The 12,590-nt window shown below is 44.8% G+C and overlaps 1 pseudogene across 1 annotated transcript; it reads left to right on the top strand.

Annotated features, from left to right (window-relative positions):
- The first annotated feature begins 381 nt into the window (after positions 1–381).
- LOC124018123 lies at positions 382–4,216 on the top strand (annotated as a pseudogene). Its single transcript, XR_006835575.1, has 5 exons — positions 382–506; positions 1,253–1,492; positions 2,287–2,725; positions 2,841–3,023; positions 3,535–4,216. The product of XR_006835575.1 is annotated as an actin, cytoplasmic 1-like (transcript).
- Positions 4,217–12,590: the final 8,374 nt, after the last annotated feature.

Raw genomic sequence — 12,590 nt, 5'->3', positions numbered from 1 at the left:
GGAGTGGTCACATCCGGGTTTGTTTAAAAAACCGTTCGTATTCTCTGGTTGTGAACCGCCAAAAAGGGCTGCTGAGAATCCCAAAACATGTCCTTATATGGTAATATCGAAAGAACGCAGCGCCACTCTCCTTTGTCTGGAGGGCGCAGTGCGGTGTCCACCTAGCGGTCAGAACGCGTCATTACAACCTGCCAGGAAGGCAGGACGTGTTGCGTCATGTCGTCACAGGGCTCTTATACGGAAGTGTTTCTTTAAGGGTGGCGCTGTGCGGAAGTGTTGAGGGGTAACGCAGTTTTTTTTTTTACCCTCTTCTCAAACGTCTGTCTTTGTAGCCTTTGTTTGTATTTTTTACATACTTTTTTTTTTTTTTTTTTTTTGCAGTTCAAAATGGAAGATGAAATCGCCGCACTGGTTGTTGACAACGGATCCGGTATGTGCAAAGCCGGATTCGCCGGAGATGACGCGCCTCGGCTGTCTTCCCCATCGTCGGGCGTCCCAGGCATCAGGTGAGGAACAAGTGGTTTTTGACCCGGAAATGGACCCGAAATGGACCTGTTATTGCTAATGCCTAAATGTAAACTAATCTCATATGATTGGCTTTGGGACATTTTGAACTGAAAATTACATATGGTTCTAGTTTGATTTGTCTGTTTATTATTAATTTGAGGCCTAGTGACTAGAATAGAGATGAACATCCCATAGATCACATCCCTGAGAAGTGGCTACATACAACTAGCCTTCTGCACCTCAATGCAGTCAGACTTAATATTGAGGACACTGCAAACTATATATATATTAATCACACACACTAACCCCATCCAATCCAGTAGTTGGTATGCTAGCCGTTTCCTAGCTAGCGTCTGTATATACTAACCCCATCCAATCCAGTAGTTGGTATGCTAGCCGTTTCCTAGCTAGCGTCTGTATATACTAACCCCATCCAATCCAGTAGTTGGTATGCTAGCCGTGTCCTAGCTAGCGTCTGTATATACTAACCCCATCCAATCCAGTAGTTGGTATGCTAGCCGTTAGCTAGCGTCTGTATATACTAACCCCGTCCAATCCAGTAGTTGGTATGCTAGCCGTTTCCTAGCTAGCGTCTGTATATACTAACCCCGTCCAATCCAGTAGTTGGTATGCTAGCCGTGTCCTAGCTAGCGTCTGTATATACTAACCCCATCCAATCCAGTAGTTGGTATGCTAGCCGTGTCCTAGCTAGCGTCTGTATATACTAACCCTGTCCTGTTTTCAGGGAGTGATGGTTGGGATGGGCCAGAAGGACAGCTACGTGGGAGACGAGGCTCAGAGCAAGAGGGGTATCCTGACTCTGAAGTACCCCATCGAGCACGGCATCGTCACCAACTGGGACGACATGGAGAAGATCTGGCATCACACCTTCTACAACGAGCTGAGAGTGGCTCCAGAGGAGCACCCCGTCCTGCTCACAGAGGCCCCCCTCAACCCCAAAGCCAACAGGGAGAAGATGACCCAGGTATGTGTCAACTCACCTCTACGGTTCCTTCTGCTCTTCGGTTCTGCCTTGTCTTTCCTCACGCTCCTCTTCCCTCTCCTCCAGGCCGTCTCTTCTGAAAGCTGATTTGTCTCATCTCTCTAGAAGCTCCAGGTCTTTCCTCCTTTCTGTGTTCTGCACCTTGCTGGCCTTAATGATGCCTGTTATGGCGTGTAGAGATAGTGACGGCACTTTAATGATTGCATTCATTCTAACAATAAGACTGGCCCTCTGCTGGCTGAGTTACCATAGCAACACCGCGCTTACAGGGGGTCTGTTTCGACCTGCAGTGGGGTTGACTGCTGTGTTTCTGAACGGGTTCTTCACTAACTTTACTCCTCGACTCACTAGCGCATGTTCCTCTGACTGATCTCGAACCTTGACACTCATCCCCCTCTACTCTGGTCCTCATCCCCCTCTACTCTGGTCCTCATCCCCTCTACTCTGGTCCTCATCCCCTCTACTCTGGTCCTCATCCCCCTCTACTCTGGTCCTCATCCCCCTCTACTCTGGTCCTCATCCCCTCTACTCTGGTCCTCATCCCCTCTACTCTGGTCCTCATCCCCTCTACTCTGGTCCTCATCCCCCTCTACTCTGGTCCTCATCCCCCTCTACTCTGGTCCTCTAGCACCTTGACACTCATCCCTCTCTACTGTGGTCCTCATAGCACCTTGTGACTCATCCCTCTCTACTGTAGTCCTCCAGCACCGTGACTCATCCCTCTCTACTGTAGTCCTCCAGCACCGTGACTCATCCCGCTCTTCTCTCCCCTCCAGATCATGTTTGAGACCTTCAACACCCCTGCCATGTACGTGGCCATCCAGGCCGTGTTGTCCCTGTACGCCTCCGGCCGTACCACCGGTATCGTCATGGACTCCGGTGACGGCGTGACCCACACAGTACCCATCTACGAGGGCTACGCTCTGCCCCACGCCATCCTGCGTCTGGATCTGGCCGGCCGCGACCTCACAGACTACCTGATGAAGATCCTGACGGAGCGCGGCTACAGCTTCACCACCACGGCCGAGAGGGAAATCGTACGAGACATCAAGGAGAAGCTGTGCTACGTGGCGCTGGACTTTGAGCAGGAGATGGGCACCGCTGCCTCCTCTTCCTCTCTGGAGAAGAGCTACGAGCTGCCTGACGGACAGGTCATCACCATCGGCAACGAGAGGTTCCGCTGCCCAGAGGCCCTCTTCCAGCCCTCCTTCCTCGGTGAGTTTCAACTAAACACTCAGAATCGTCGCTAGAGGTCAGATGTGTCGTCGCCAGCCGGCAGCAGTCTTGTGAGCAGCGTAACGACGGCCATTTTGTCTCTCTCTCTCTCCAGGTATGGAGTCTTGCGGTATCCACGAGACCACCTACAACTCCATCATGAAGTGTGACGTGGACATCCGTAAGGACCTGTACGCCAACACGGTGCTGTCCGGAGGAACCACCATGTATCCCCGGCATCGCTGACAGGATGCAGAAGGAGATCACCTCTCTGGCCCCCTCAACCATGAAGATCAAGGTGAGAATCACTACAGTCCACTGTCATGTCCCTTTATGAAGGCTACACAAGAACTACCAACTAGGACTAAATACCAGTCATCTAATCGGATGGCCTGGCAACACCAGTATACCTGTTCTCACTACTATTAGGCTTAGTTAACAGTCCCTTATAAAGATCACTAATACACCGTTATTACATTAGTCTAACACTGTAAAAATCAACCGCTTCAGACCTTTAAACAGCAATACAATGCTTAACTTAGTATCCAGTAGACTGATCTGAAGTCCTGTCCCCTACCTTTAGTTTAACTCTCTGCTGCCACCATGTGGTCAGATGTTAGTACTGCAGTCTAACCCATGTTAATTTAACCCCACTGTGTAGATGTTAACTGCAGTCAGACCCATGTTAATTTAACCCCACTGTGTGGTCAGATGTTAATACTCAGTCTAACCCATGCTGCTGCCACCATGTGGCCGGATGTTAGTACTGCAGTCAGACCCATGTTAATGTAACCCTCTCTCCTCTCCAGATCATCGCCCCTCCAGAGCGTAAATACTCCGTCTGGATCGGAGGCTCCATCTTGGCTTCTCTCTCCACCTTCCAGCAGATGTGGATCAGCAAGCAGGAGTACGACGAGTCTGGTCCCTCCATCGTCCACCGTAAATGCTTCTAAACAGACTGTACCCATCCCAAACGACCGACCCAGCCACCCGACTTACCACTTCAGCTCTGCCACCAGACACACCACCCAGAGAGAGAGAGGGGGCCGCGGAGTGAGCCCAGACCCAGCTTCTCAGTCTCATTGGCATGGCTTCTATTTTGGCGCTTTTTCTTTGACTCAGGATCTGTGAAAACAAAAAATATATACACACAAAACTGGAACGGTGACACAATGGATTAAAGGTTTTTAAAGAGTTAAAAACAAAAACAAAAAAATGTAAAGGACCCTGAGATTCTATCATGCAGCTGAGGACTTTAAAAACATGTACATTCTGTTTCTTTTTCGAGTCATTCCAATTGTTTTGTTAAACTTTTCAGAACAGGTATTTGCCTCTGTGAAGGCTGCCGGCTCTCTGCCACAGTGTTCTGTAACATGGGGCTTGTATGTAAATTATGTCACAGTGTCTGGGTTTTTTTTTTTGTACTTGCAGCCTTAAGTCTTGGTCCTGGTAATTTTTTGTTTTGTTTTTGTTTATGCAAATGAACCCGAGTGTGACCTCTGCTGGGGGGTCAGAGGTGATTAAGGGTGCCAGAGGGACCAGTGGGGGGGGCAACTTGTACACTGACTAAACTCCCAATAAAAGTGCACATGTGTTCCGACATCACTTCCTGTCTGAGACTCCCTTCCTGTACAGTTCACTGTTGTCTGGGTGGGGTGGCAGGAAGCTTCCGGGTCTAGGACCAAGGGGGGGGGTATAGTGTGGGTTCCAGTCAAATCAACATCCTGGTGCTTTCCTATAGCACAGCGACAATGTTCTCATCTCTCTCAGAGCTACCTAAAGATAAACACAATGTGAGTCTCTGGATAATTGTCAGCTAGCACCTGTTATGTCGCTAGTGATTTAACTAGGTAAGTCTGGTTAGGAACTCACCTTGTTCAGGGGCTTTGACACTATACTGGCTCGGTGTGGGGATCATTGAATTAGAGGGTTTTAAACTGCCTTGTTCAGGGGCTGTAATACTATACTGGCTCGGTGTGGGGATCATTGAATTAGAGGGTTTTAAACTGCCTTGACACTATACTGGCTCGGTGTGGGGATCATTGAATTAGAGGGTTTTAAACTGCCTTGTTCAGGGCTGTAATACTATACTGGCTCTCGGTGTGGGGATCATTGAATTAGAGGGTTTTAAACTGCCTTGTTCAGGGCTGTAATACTACTGGCTCGGGTGTGGACTGGCTATCATTGAATTAGAGGGTTTTAAACTGGCTTGTTCAGGTAATACTATACTGGCTCGGTGTAATACTATACTGGCTCGGTGTGGGGATCATTGAATTAGAGGGTTTTAAACTGCCTTGTTCAGGGGCTGTAATACTATACTGGCTCGGTGTGGGGATCATTGAATTAGAGGGTTTTAAACTGCCTTGTTCAGGGGCTGTAACACTACTGGCTCGGTGTGGGGATCATTGAATTAGAGGGTTTTAAACTGCCTTGTTCAGGGGCTGTAATACTATACTGGCTCGGTGTGGGGATCATTGAATTAGAGTGGTGGTTCTCCAACCTGATCATCTTCTTGGAGAGGAGAGAAATGACAGGGTTGCCAGCTCGATCTCAAATTGGCACCTCATCTCCCCTGGGTCCTAAATTCGGCCGATTCTGGATTTGGTTTCCCACTCAAATCCAATTAATTTCAATACCTTTTAAGGTTTGGAAGGTGTGTAATTTCCTTTTAATTGACAAGGGAGAGTAAATAATGTTCTGGACTGCTGCTCGTTCAATGGGAAAGTTTACAAATAAATACAAGTGCAAGGGGAGTATTTCTGCCAGGAAGTGTACTTTGCGGTTAACATTGAAGTAGAAAGTATGTCTACCCACAGGTGTGGCTTGTTTAACCAGTCGTGGTAACCAGGGATGGAATGTTGATTTTTAGCTGTGAGATTTAATGATGGGAAAAGTGCTTGTACTTTTTCAGAATAGTTTTGTGTCGAGCTTGTTAGCTCCGATTTAACCTGGAGACTCGATATCAAATGTTTTTACAGGAAAGTACATGCTGTGAGTCTGAAGGTGTCCAGTCCAACTCAACATGGTTCTGATGGTAGATTTGAGACGGTCGGGTCACGTCCATCTCATATAGCCTGGGTACCAGTACCAAGGTGCTTCAAAAGTCTGAAGACGATATTTTATTGGCAAACAATTCTAAACCTGTTTTTGCTTTTGTCACTGGGGGTCGATTGATGAGGGAAAAACCATCTGTAACTTAACGTGGGAAAAGTCGAGGGGTCTGAACTTCCATTAGACACTAAATAAAACGCATTTCTCTCTGTGCCTTTTCTGACCTTGAATTTAAGCATGAAAATAGCATGTTTATTCATCCACTATTTGTTTGAGTTGGAGCTAGAATAAGGTATGTTCTTCACACTCTAACCTTGATTAAATTCCCTCATCATTCTACCACGTTACCGATCGAGGAAACCACGAGGAAAGGTTTAGCGAACCCTTCCGGTTCCAGGCCGGAAAAGCATTTATTTTATTTTTAATTTATCAATATATTTTATAGGCTTCCCGAACCGTTTTTTTCTTATTCATACAAACATTGATAACCGTACATTTCGGTCTAAATAATTACAAGATCAGAGTATTTTTTAAATCTACCAGTTGGTTTTGCAAACGGAGACGAAAATTCATTGATGTCTTTCTGTCATCGATCTCTATATTGTGAACCCGTTCTCTCCATGTAATTCTAGTGAGTCTGTGCACAAAATATATCATTAAAGGTACACCATAATTTAAAGGGATGGCTTCAACTAAATGTACTTTGAAACCCCGATTGAATGAAAACTCCACGAGAAAATCTGTTGTCCATCAAATTGATTCAGATCGGGAAAGACAGCCGCACCTGCAGAGAAATGCATAAATTCCTCTGTCGGAAGAGTTGCGCAAAACCTGGATAGTACAATATTTGCCCATTATTCTCTAAAAAATATATTTTTAAAATGACGTCAAGCTCTGTCAAATTGCTTGTTGATCATTGCTTAGACAGACATAGATTGTCAAGCAGATTTAAAATCAAAACCAGTAACTAGGCAAATGACAGCGAAAGCAGTGAGTGCGGACATTTTCGGGTCCTCCGTGGGAATCGAACACACAACAATGGTTGTACAGAAGTCTAAAATAAAACTGTGAAAGACCTCGGCGTTACTCTGGACCCTGATCTCTTTTTGATGAACATATCAAGACCATTTCAAGGACAGCTTTTTTCCATCTACGTAACATTGCAAAAATCAGAAACTTTCTGTCCAAAAATGATGCAGAAAAATTAATCCATGCTTTTGTCACTTCTAGGTTAGACTACTGCAATGCTCTACTTTCCAGCTATCCGGATAAAGCACTAAATAAACTTCAGTTAGTGCTAAATACGGCTGCTAGAATCCTGACTAGAACCAAAAAAAAGTTATCATATTACTCCAGTGCTAGCATCCCTACACTGGCTTCCTGTTAAAGGCAAGGGCTGATTTCAAGGTTTTACTGCTAACCTACAAAGCATTACATGGGCTTGCTCCTACCTATCTCTCTGATTTGGTCCTGCCGTACATACCTACACGTACGCTACAATCACAAGACAAGACGCAGGCCTCCTAATTGTCCCTAGAATTTAAACAGCTGGAGGAAGGGCTTTCTCCTATAGAGCTCCATTTTTATGGAACGGTCTGCCTACCCATGTAAGAGACGCAAACTCGGTCTCAACCTTTAAGTCTTTACTGAAGACTCATCTCTTCAGTGGGTCATATGATTGAGTGTAGTCTGGCCCAGGAGTGGGAAGGTGAACGGAAAGGCTCTGGAGCAACGAACCGCCCTTGCTGTCTCTGCCTGGCCGGTTCCCCTCTCTCCACTGGGATTCTCTGCCTCTAACCCTATTACAGGGGCTGAGTCACTGGCTTACTGGGGCTCTTTCATGCCGTCCCTGAGAGGGGTGGGTTGAGTCACTGATGTTATCTTCCTGTCTGGGTTGGCGTCCCCCCTTGGGTTGTGCCGTGGCGGAGATCTTTGTGGGCTATACTCATATGCATACGTATATACTGTACTCTACATCATCGACTGCATCCTTATGTAATACATGTATCACTAGCCACTTTAACTATGCCACTTTGTTTACTTTGTCTACATACTCACCTCATATGTATATACTGTACTCGATACCATCTACTCTATGCTGCTCTGTACCATCACTCATTCATATATCCTTATGTACATATTCCTTATCCCCTTACACTGTGTATAAGACAGTAGTTTTGGAATTGTTAGTTAGATTACTTGTTGGTTATCACTGCATTGTCGGAACTAGAAGCACAAGCATTTCGCTACACTCGCATTAACATCTGCTAACCATGTGTATGTGACAAATAAAATTTGATTTGTCTCAGGATGGTAAGTTGGTGGTTGAAGATATCCCTCTAGTGGTGTGGGGGCTGTGCTTTGGCAAAGTGGGTGGGGTTATATCCTCCCTGTTTAGCCCTGTCCGGTTGTGTCCTCGGATGGGGCCACAGTGTCTCCTGACCCCTCCTGTCTCCGCCTCCAGTATTTATGCTGCAGTAGTTTATGTGTCGGGGGCTAGGGTCAGTTTGTTATATCTGGAGTACTTTTCCTGTCCTATTCGGTGTCCTGTGTGAATTTAAGTGTGCGTTCTCTAATTCTCTCTTTCTTTCTCTCTCTGAGGACCTGAGCCCTAGGACCATGCCTCAGGACTACCTGGCATGATGACTCCTTGCTGTCCCCAGTCCACCCCAGTCCATCTGGCCGTGCTGCTGCTCCAGTTTCAACTGTTCTGCCTGTGATTATTATTATTTGACCATGCTGGTCATTTATGAACATTTGAACATCTTGGCCATGTTCTGTTATAATCTCCACCCGGCACAGCCAGAAGAGGACTGGCCCACCCCACATAGCCTGGTTCCTCTCTAGGTTTCTTCCTAGCCTGGTTCCTCTCTAGGTTTCTTCCTAGGTTTTGGCCTTTCTAGGGAGTTTTTCCTAGCCACCGTGCTTCTACACCTGCATTGCTTGCTGTTTGGGGTTTTAGGCTGGGTTTCTGTACAGCACTTTGAGATATCAGCTGATGTACGAAGGGCTATATAAATACATTTGATTTGATTTGATTAATCTCCATGGTGATGAACAGTCAACAGTAACATACATGTACATTAAGTGGTTAGTAAGGAAGGTAAATTAATACTGCTCATAAAATAAAGTGGTTGTTTTTCCCAAGTAATTTGATGAATAAAAATATTTAATTTGGGATTCTATTAGAGGCAACAACTCTTACAATTCCACCGATTGAATCCTGCAAGATACTGTTCATAATTAAACTTAATATATTTAAATAAATATTTAATTTCCTCATAATTAAACTTAATATATTTAAATAAATATTTAATTTCCTCATAATTAAACTTAATATATTTAAATAAATATTTAATTTCCTCATAATTAAACTTAATATATTTAAATAAATATTTAATTTCCTCATAATTAAACTTAATATATTTAAATAAATATTTAATTTCCTCATAATTAAACTTAATATATTTAAATAAATATTTAATTTCTTCATAATTAAACTTAATATATTTAAATAAATATTTAATTTCTTCATAAATTAAACTACATTTTTTTGTTGCCAAAGCAGAGATGATGAACATTTTCTTTCTTTCTCCCAAGCTACAGACTTTTATTTATATATATATATATATATATATATATACACACACTATAACACTACTATATATCGTTCAGCTGATACTAGTAACGCTACAGATTTCACTACAGACTTATATATATATATATATAATGTAACACTACTATATATTGTTCAGCTGATACTAGTAACACTACAGACTTATATATATATATATATATACTGTAACACTACTATATATCGTTCAGCTGATACTAGTAACGCTACAGATTTCACTACAGACTTATATATATATATATATATATAATGTAACACTACTATATATTGTTCAGCTGATACTAGTAACACTACAGACTTATATATATATATATATATACTGTAACACTACTATATATCGTTCAGCTGATACTAGTAACGCTACAGATTTCACTACAGACTTATATATATATATATATATATACTGTAACACTACTATATATCGTTCAGCTGATACTAGTAACGCTACAGATTTCACTACAGACTTATATATATATATATATATATACTGTAACACTACTATATATCTTATATATACAGTGGGGCAAAAAACGTATTTAGTCAGCCACCAATTGTGCAAGTTCTCCCACTTAAAAAGACGAGAGAGGCCTGTAATTTTCATCATAGGTACACTTCAACTATGACAGACAAAATGAGAGAAAAAAATTCCAGAAAATCACATTGTAGGATTTTTTAATGAATTTATTTGCAAATTATGGTGGAAAATAAGTATTTGGTCACCTACAAACAAGCAAGATTTCTGAGACAAAACCGCGACTCATCAGTGAAGACTTTTTCCCGTGACGGTGGGTTTGTGCCCGCGATGTCTGGTGAGGACTTGCCTGACAACAGGCCTACTAGCCCTCAGTTCAGCCTCCCGCGGACAGTCCTGCTGATGGAGGGATTGTGCGTTCCTGGTGTAACTCAGGCAGTTGTATCCAACCTGCACCTGTCCTGCAGGTGTGGTGTTCGGATGTACCGATCCTGTGCAGGTGTTGTTACACGTGGTCTGCCACTGCGAGGACGATCAGCTGTCCGTCCTGTCTCCCTGTAGCGCTGTCTTAGGCGTCTCACAGTGCGGACGTTGCAGTTTATTGCCCTGGCCACATGCCTCCTTGCAGCATGCCTATTTTTTGTACCTTTATTTAACTGGGCAAGTCAGTTAAGAACAAATTCTTATTTTCAATGATGGCCTACCGGGGAACAGTGAGTTAACTGCCTGTTCAGGGAACTTGCAACCTTCCGGTTACTAGTCCAACGCTCTAACCACTAGGCTACCCTGCCACCCCAACGTGACTAAGGCACGTTCACGCAGATGAGCAGGGACCCTGGGCAATGAAGATCTGTGAAGTTTATTTGGATTTTTATGAATTATCTTTGAAAGACGGTCCTGACAAAGGGGCGTTTATTTCTTTCCTGAGTTTATATTAATATATTTATTCTAATAGGTTTAAAAGAAAAATCTCAAAAACATCTTTCATATCATTGGATTGAAACACGCAGCCTTGGGCAGCAGAGGCTTCCTCAGCCAGTTATTAACACCCTCCCCTCCCTGCCTTGGGCAGCAGAAGCTTCCTCAGCCAGTTAGGAAGACCCTCCCCCTCCCTGCCTTGGGCAGCAGAGGCTTCCTCAGCCAGTTAGGAAGACCCTGCCTTGGGCAGCAGAGGCTTCCTCAGCCAGTTAGGAAGACACAACACCCTCCCCTCCCTGCCTTGGGCAGCAGAGGCTTCCTCAGCAGTTAGGAAGACCCTCCCCTCCCTGCCTTGGGCAGCAGAGGCTTCCTCAGCCAGTTAGAAGACACAACACCCTCCCCTCCCTGCCTTGGGCAGCAGAGGCTTCCTAAGCCTTGGGCAGTTCCTCAGCCAGTTATGAAGACACAACACCCTCCCCTCCCTGCTCTGTCTCAGCCTTGGGCAGCAGAGGCTTCCTCAGCCAGTTATGAAGACACAACACCCTCCCCTCCCTGCTCTGTCTCAGCCTTGGGCAGCAGAGGCTTCCTCAGCCAGTTATGAAGACACAACACCCTCCCCTCCCTGCTCTGTCTCAGCCTTGGGCAGCAGAGGCTTCCTCAGCCAGTTATGAAGACACAACACCCTCCCCTCCCTGCTCTGTCTCAGCCTTGGGCAGCAGAGGCTTCCTCAGCCAGTTAGGAAGACACAATTACCCTCCCCTCCATTCCCTGCTCCGTCTCTGACAGTAATGTGCTGTCGGCCAATAGGACGCCTCTGTTCGCTTGAACTCAGCCAATCAGAACGGTCTCTGCTGACACACCCACAGAGAAGATTGCTGGAAGGCAGAGCAGATGGGTGAGAGAGACCGACTTCCTAACCTCCTGCCAAATGTACGACCATATTAGAGCTGCACAGACCCACAAATAAACCCAATGTTGATCAACTCCCAACTACTGGGTGGAATACCACAGTGTGACATCACACATCTACTGGGTGAAATACCACAGTGTGACATCACACATCTACTGGGTGGAATACCACAGTGTGACATCACACATCTACTGGGTGAAATACCACAGTGTGACATCACACATCTACTGGGTGAAATACCACAGTGTGACATCACACATCAGACATCACACATCTACTGACCCACAGTGTGACATCACAACTGGGTGAAATACACAGTGTGACATCACACATTACTGGGTGGAATACCACAGTGTGACATCACACATCTATGGGTGGAATACCACAGTGTGACATCACACATCTACTGGGTGAAATACCAGGTGACATCACACATCTACTGGGTGAAATACCACAGTGTGACATCACACATCTACTGGGTGAAGTGTGATCTACTGGGTGAAATACCACAGTGTGACATCACACATCTACTGGGTGGAACATCACACATCTAGTGAAATGACATCACACATCTACTGGGTGAAATACCACAGTGTGACATCACACATCTACTGGGTGAAATACCACAGTGTGACATCACACATCTACTGGGTGGAATACCACAGTGTGACATCACACATTACTGTGTGACATCACACATTACTGGGTGAAATACCACAGTGTGACATCACACATCTACTGGGTGAAATACCACAGTGTGACATCACACATCTACTGGGTGAAATACCACAGTGTGACATCACACATCTACTGGGTGGAATACCACAGTGTGACATCACACATCTACTGGGTGAAATACCACAGTGTGACATCACACATC

This window comes from Oncorhynchus gorbuscha, unplaced genomic scaffold (genome assembly GCF_021184085.1).
Source record: "Oncorhynchus gorbuscha isolate QuinsamMale2020 ecotype Even-year unplaced genomic scaffold, OgorEven_v1.0 Un_scaffold_396, whole genome shotgun sequence".
Classification (NCBI taxonomy): domain Eukaryota; kingdom Metazoa; phylum Chordata; class Actinopteri; order Salmoniformes; family Salmonidae; genus Oncorhynchus; species Oncorhynchus gorbuscha.
The sequence above is the reverse complement of the archived record's forward strand: the minus strand, read 5'-3'. Positions and strand labels throughout refer to the sequence as shown.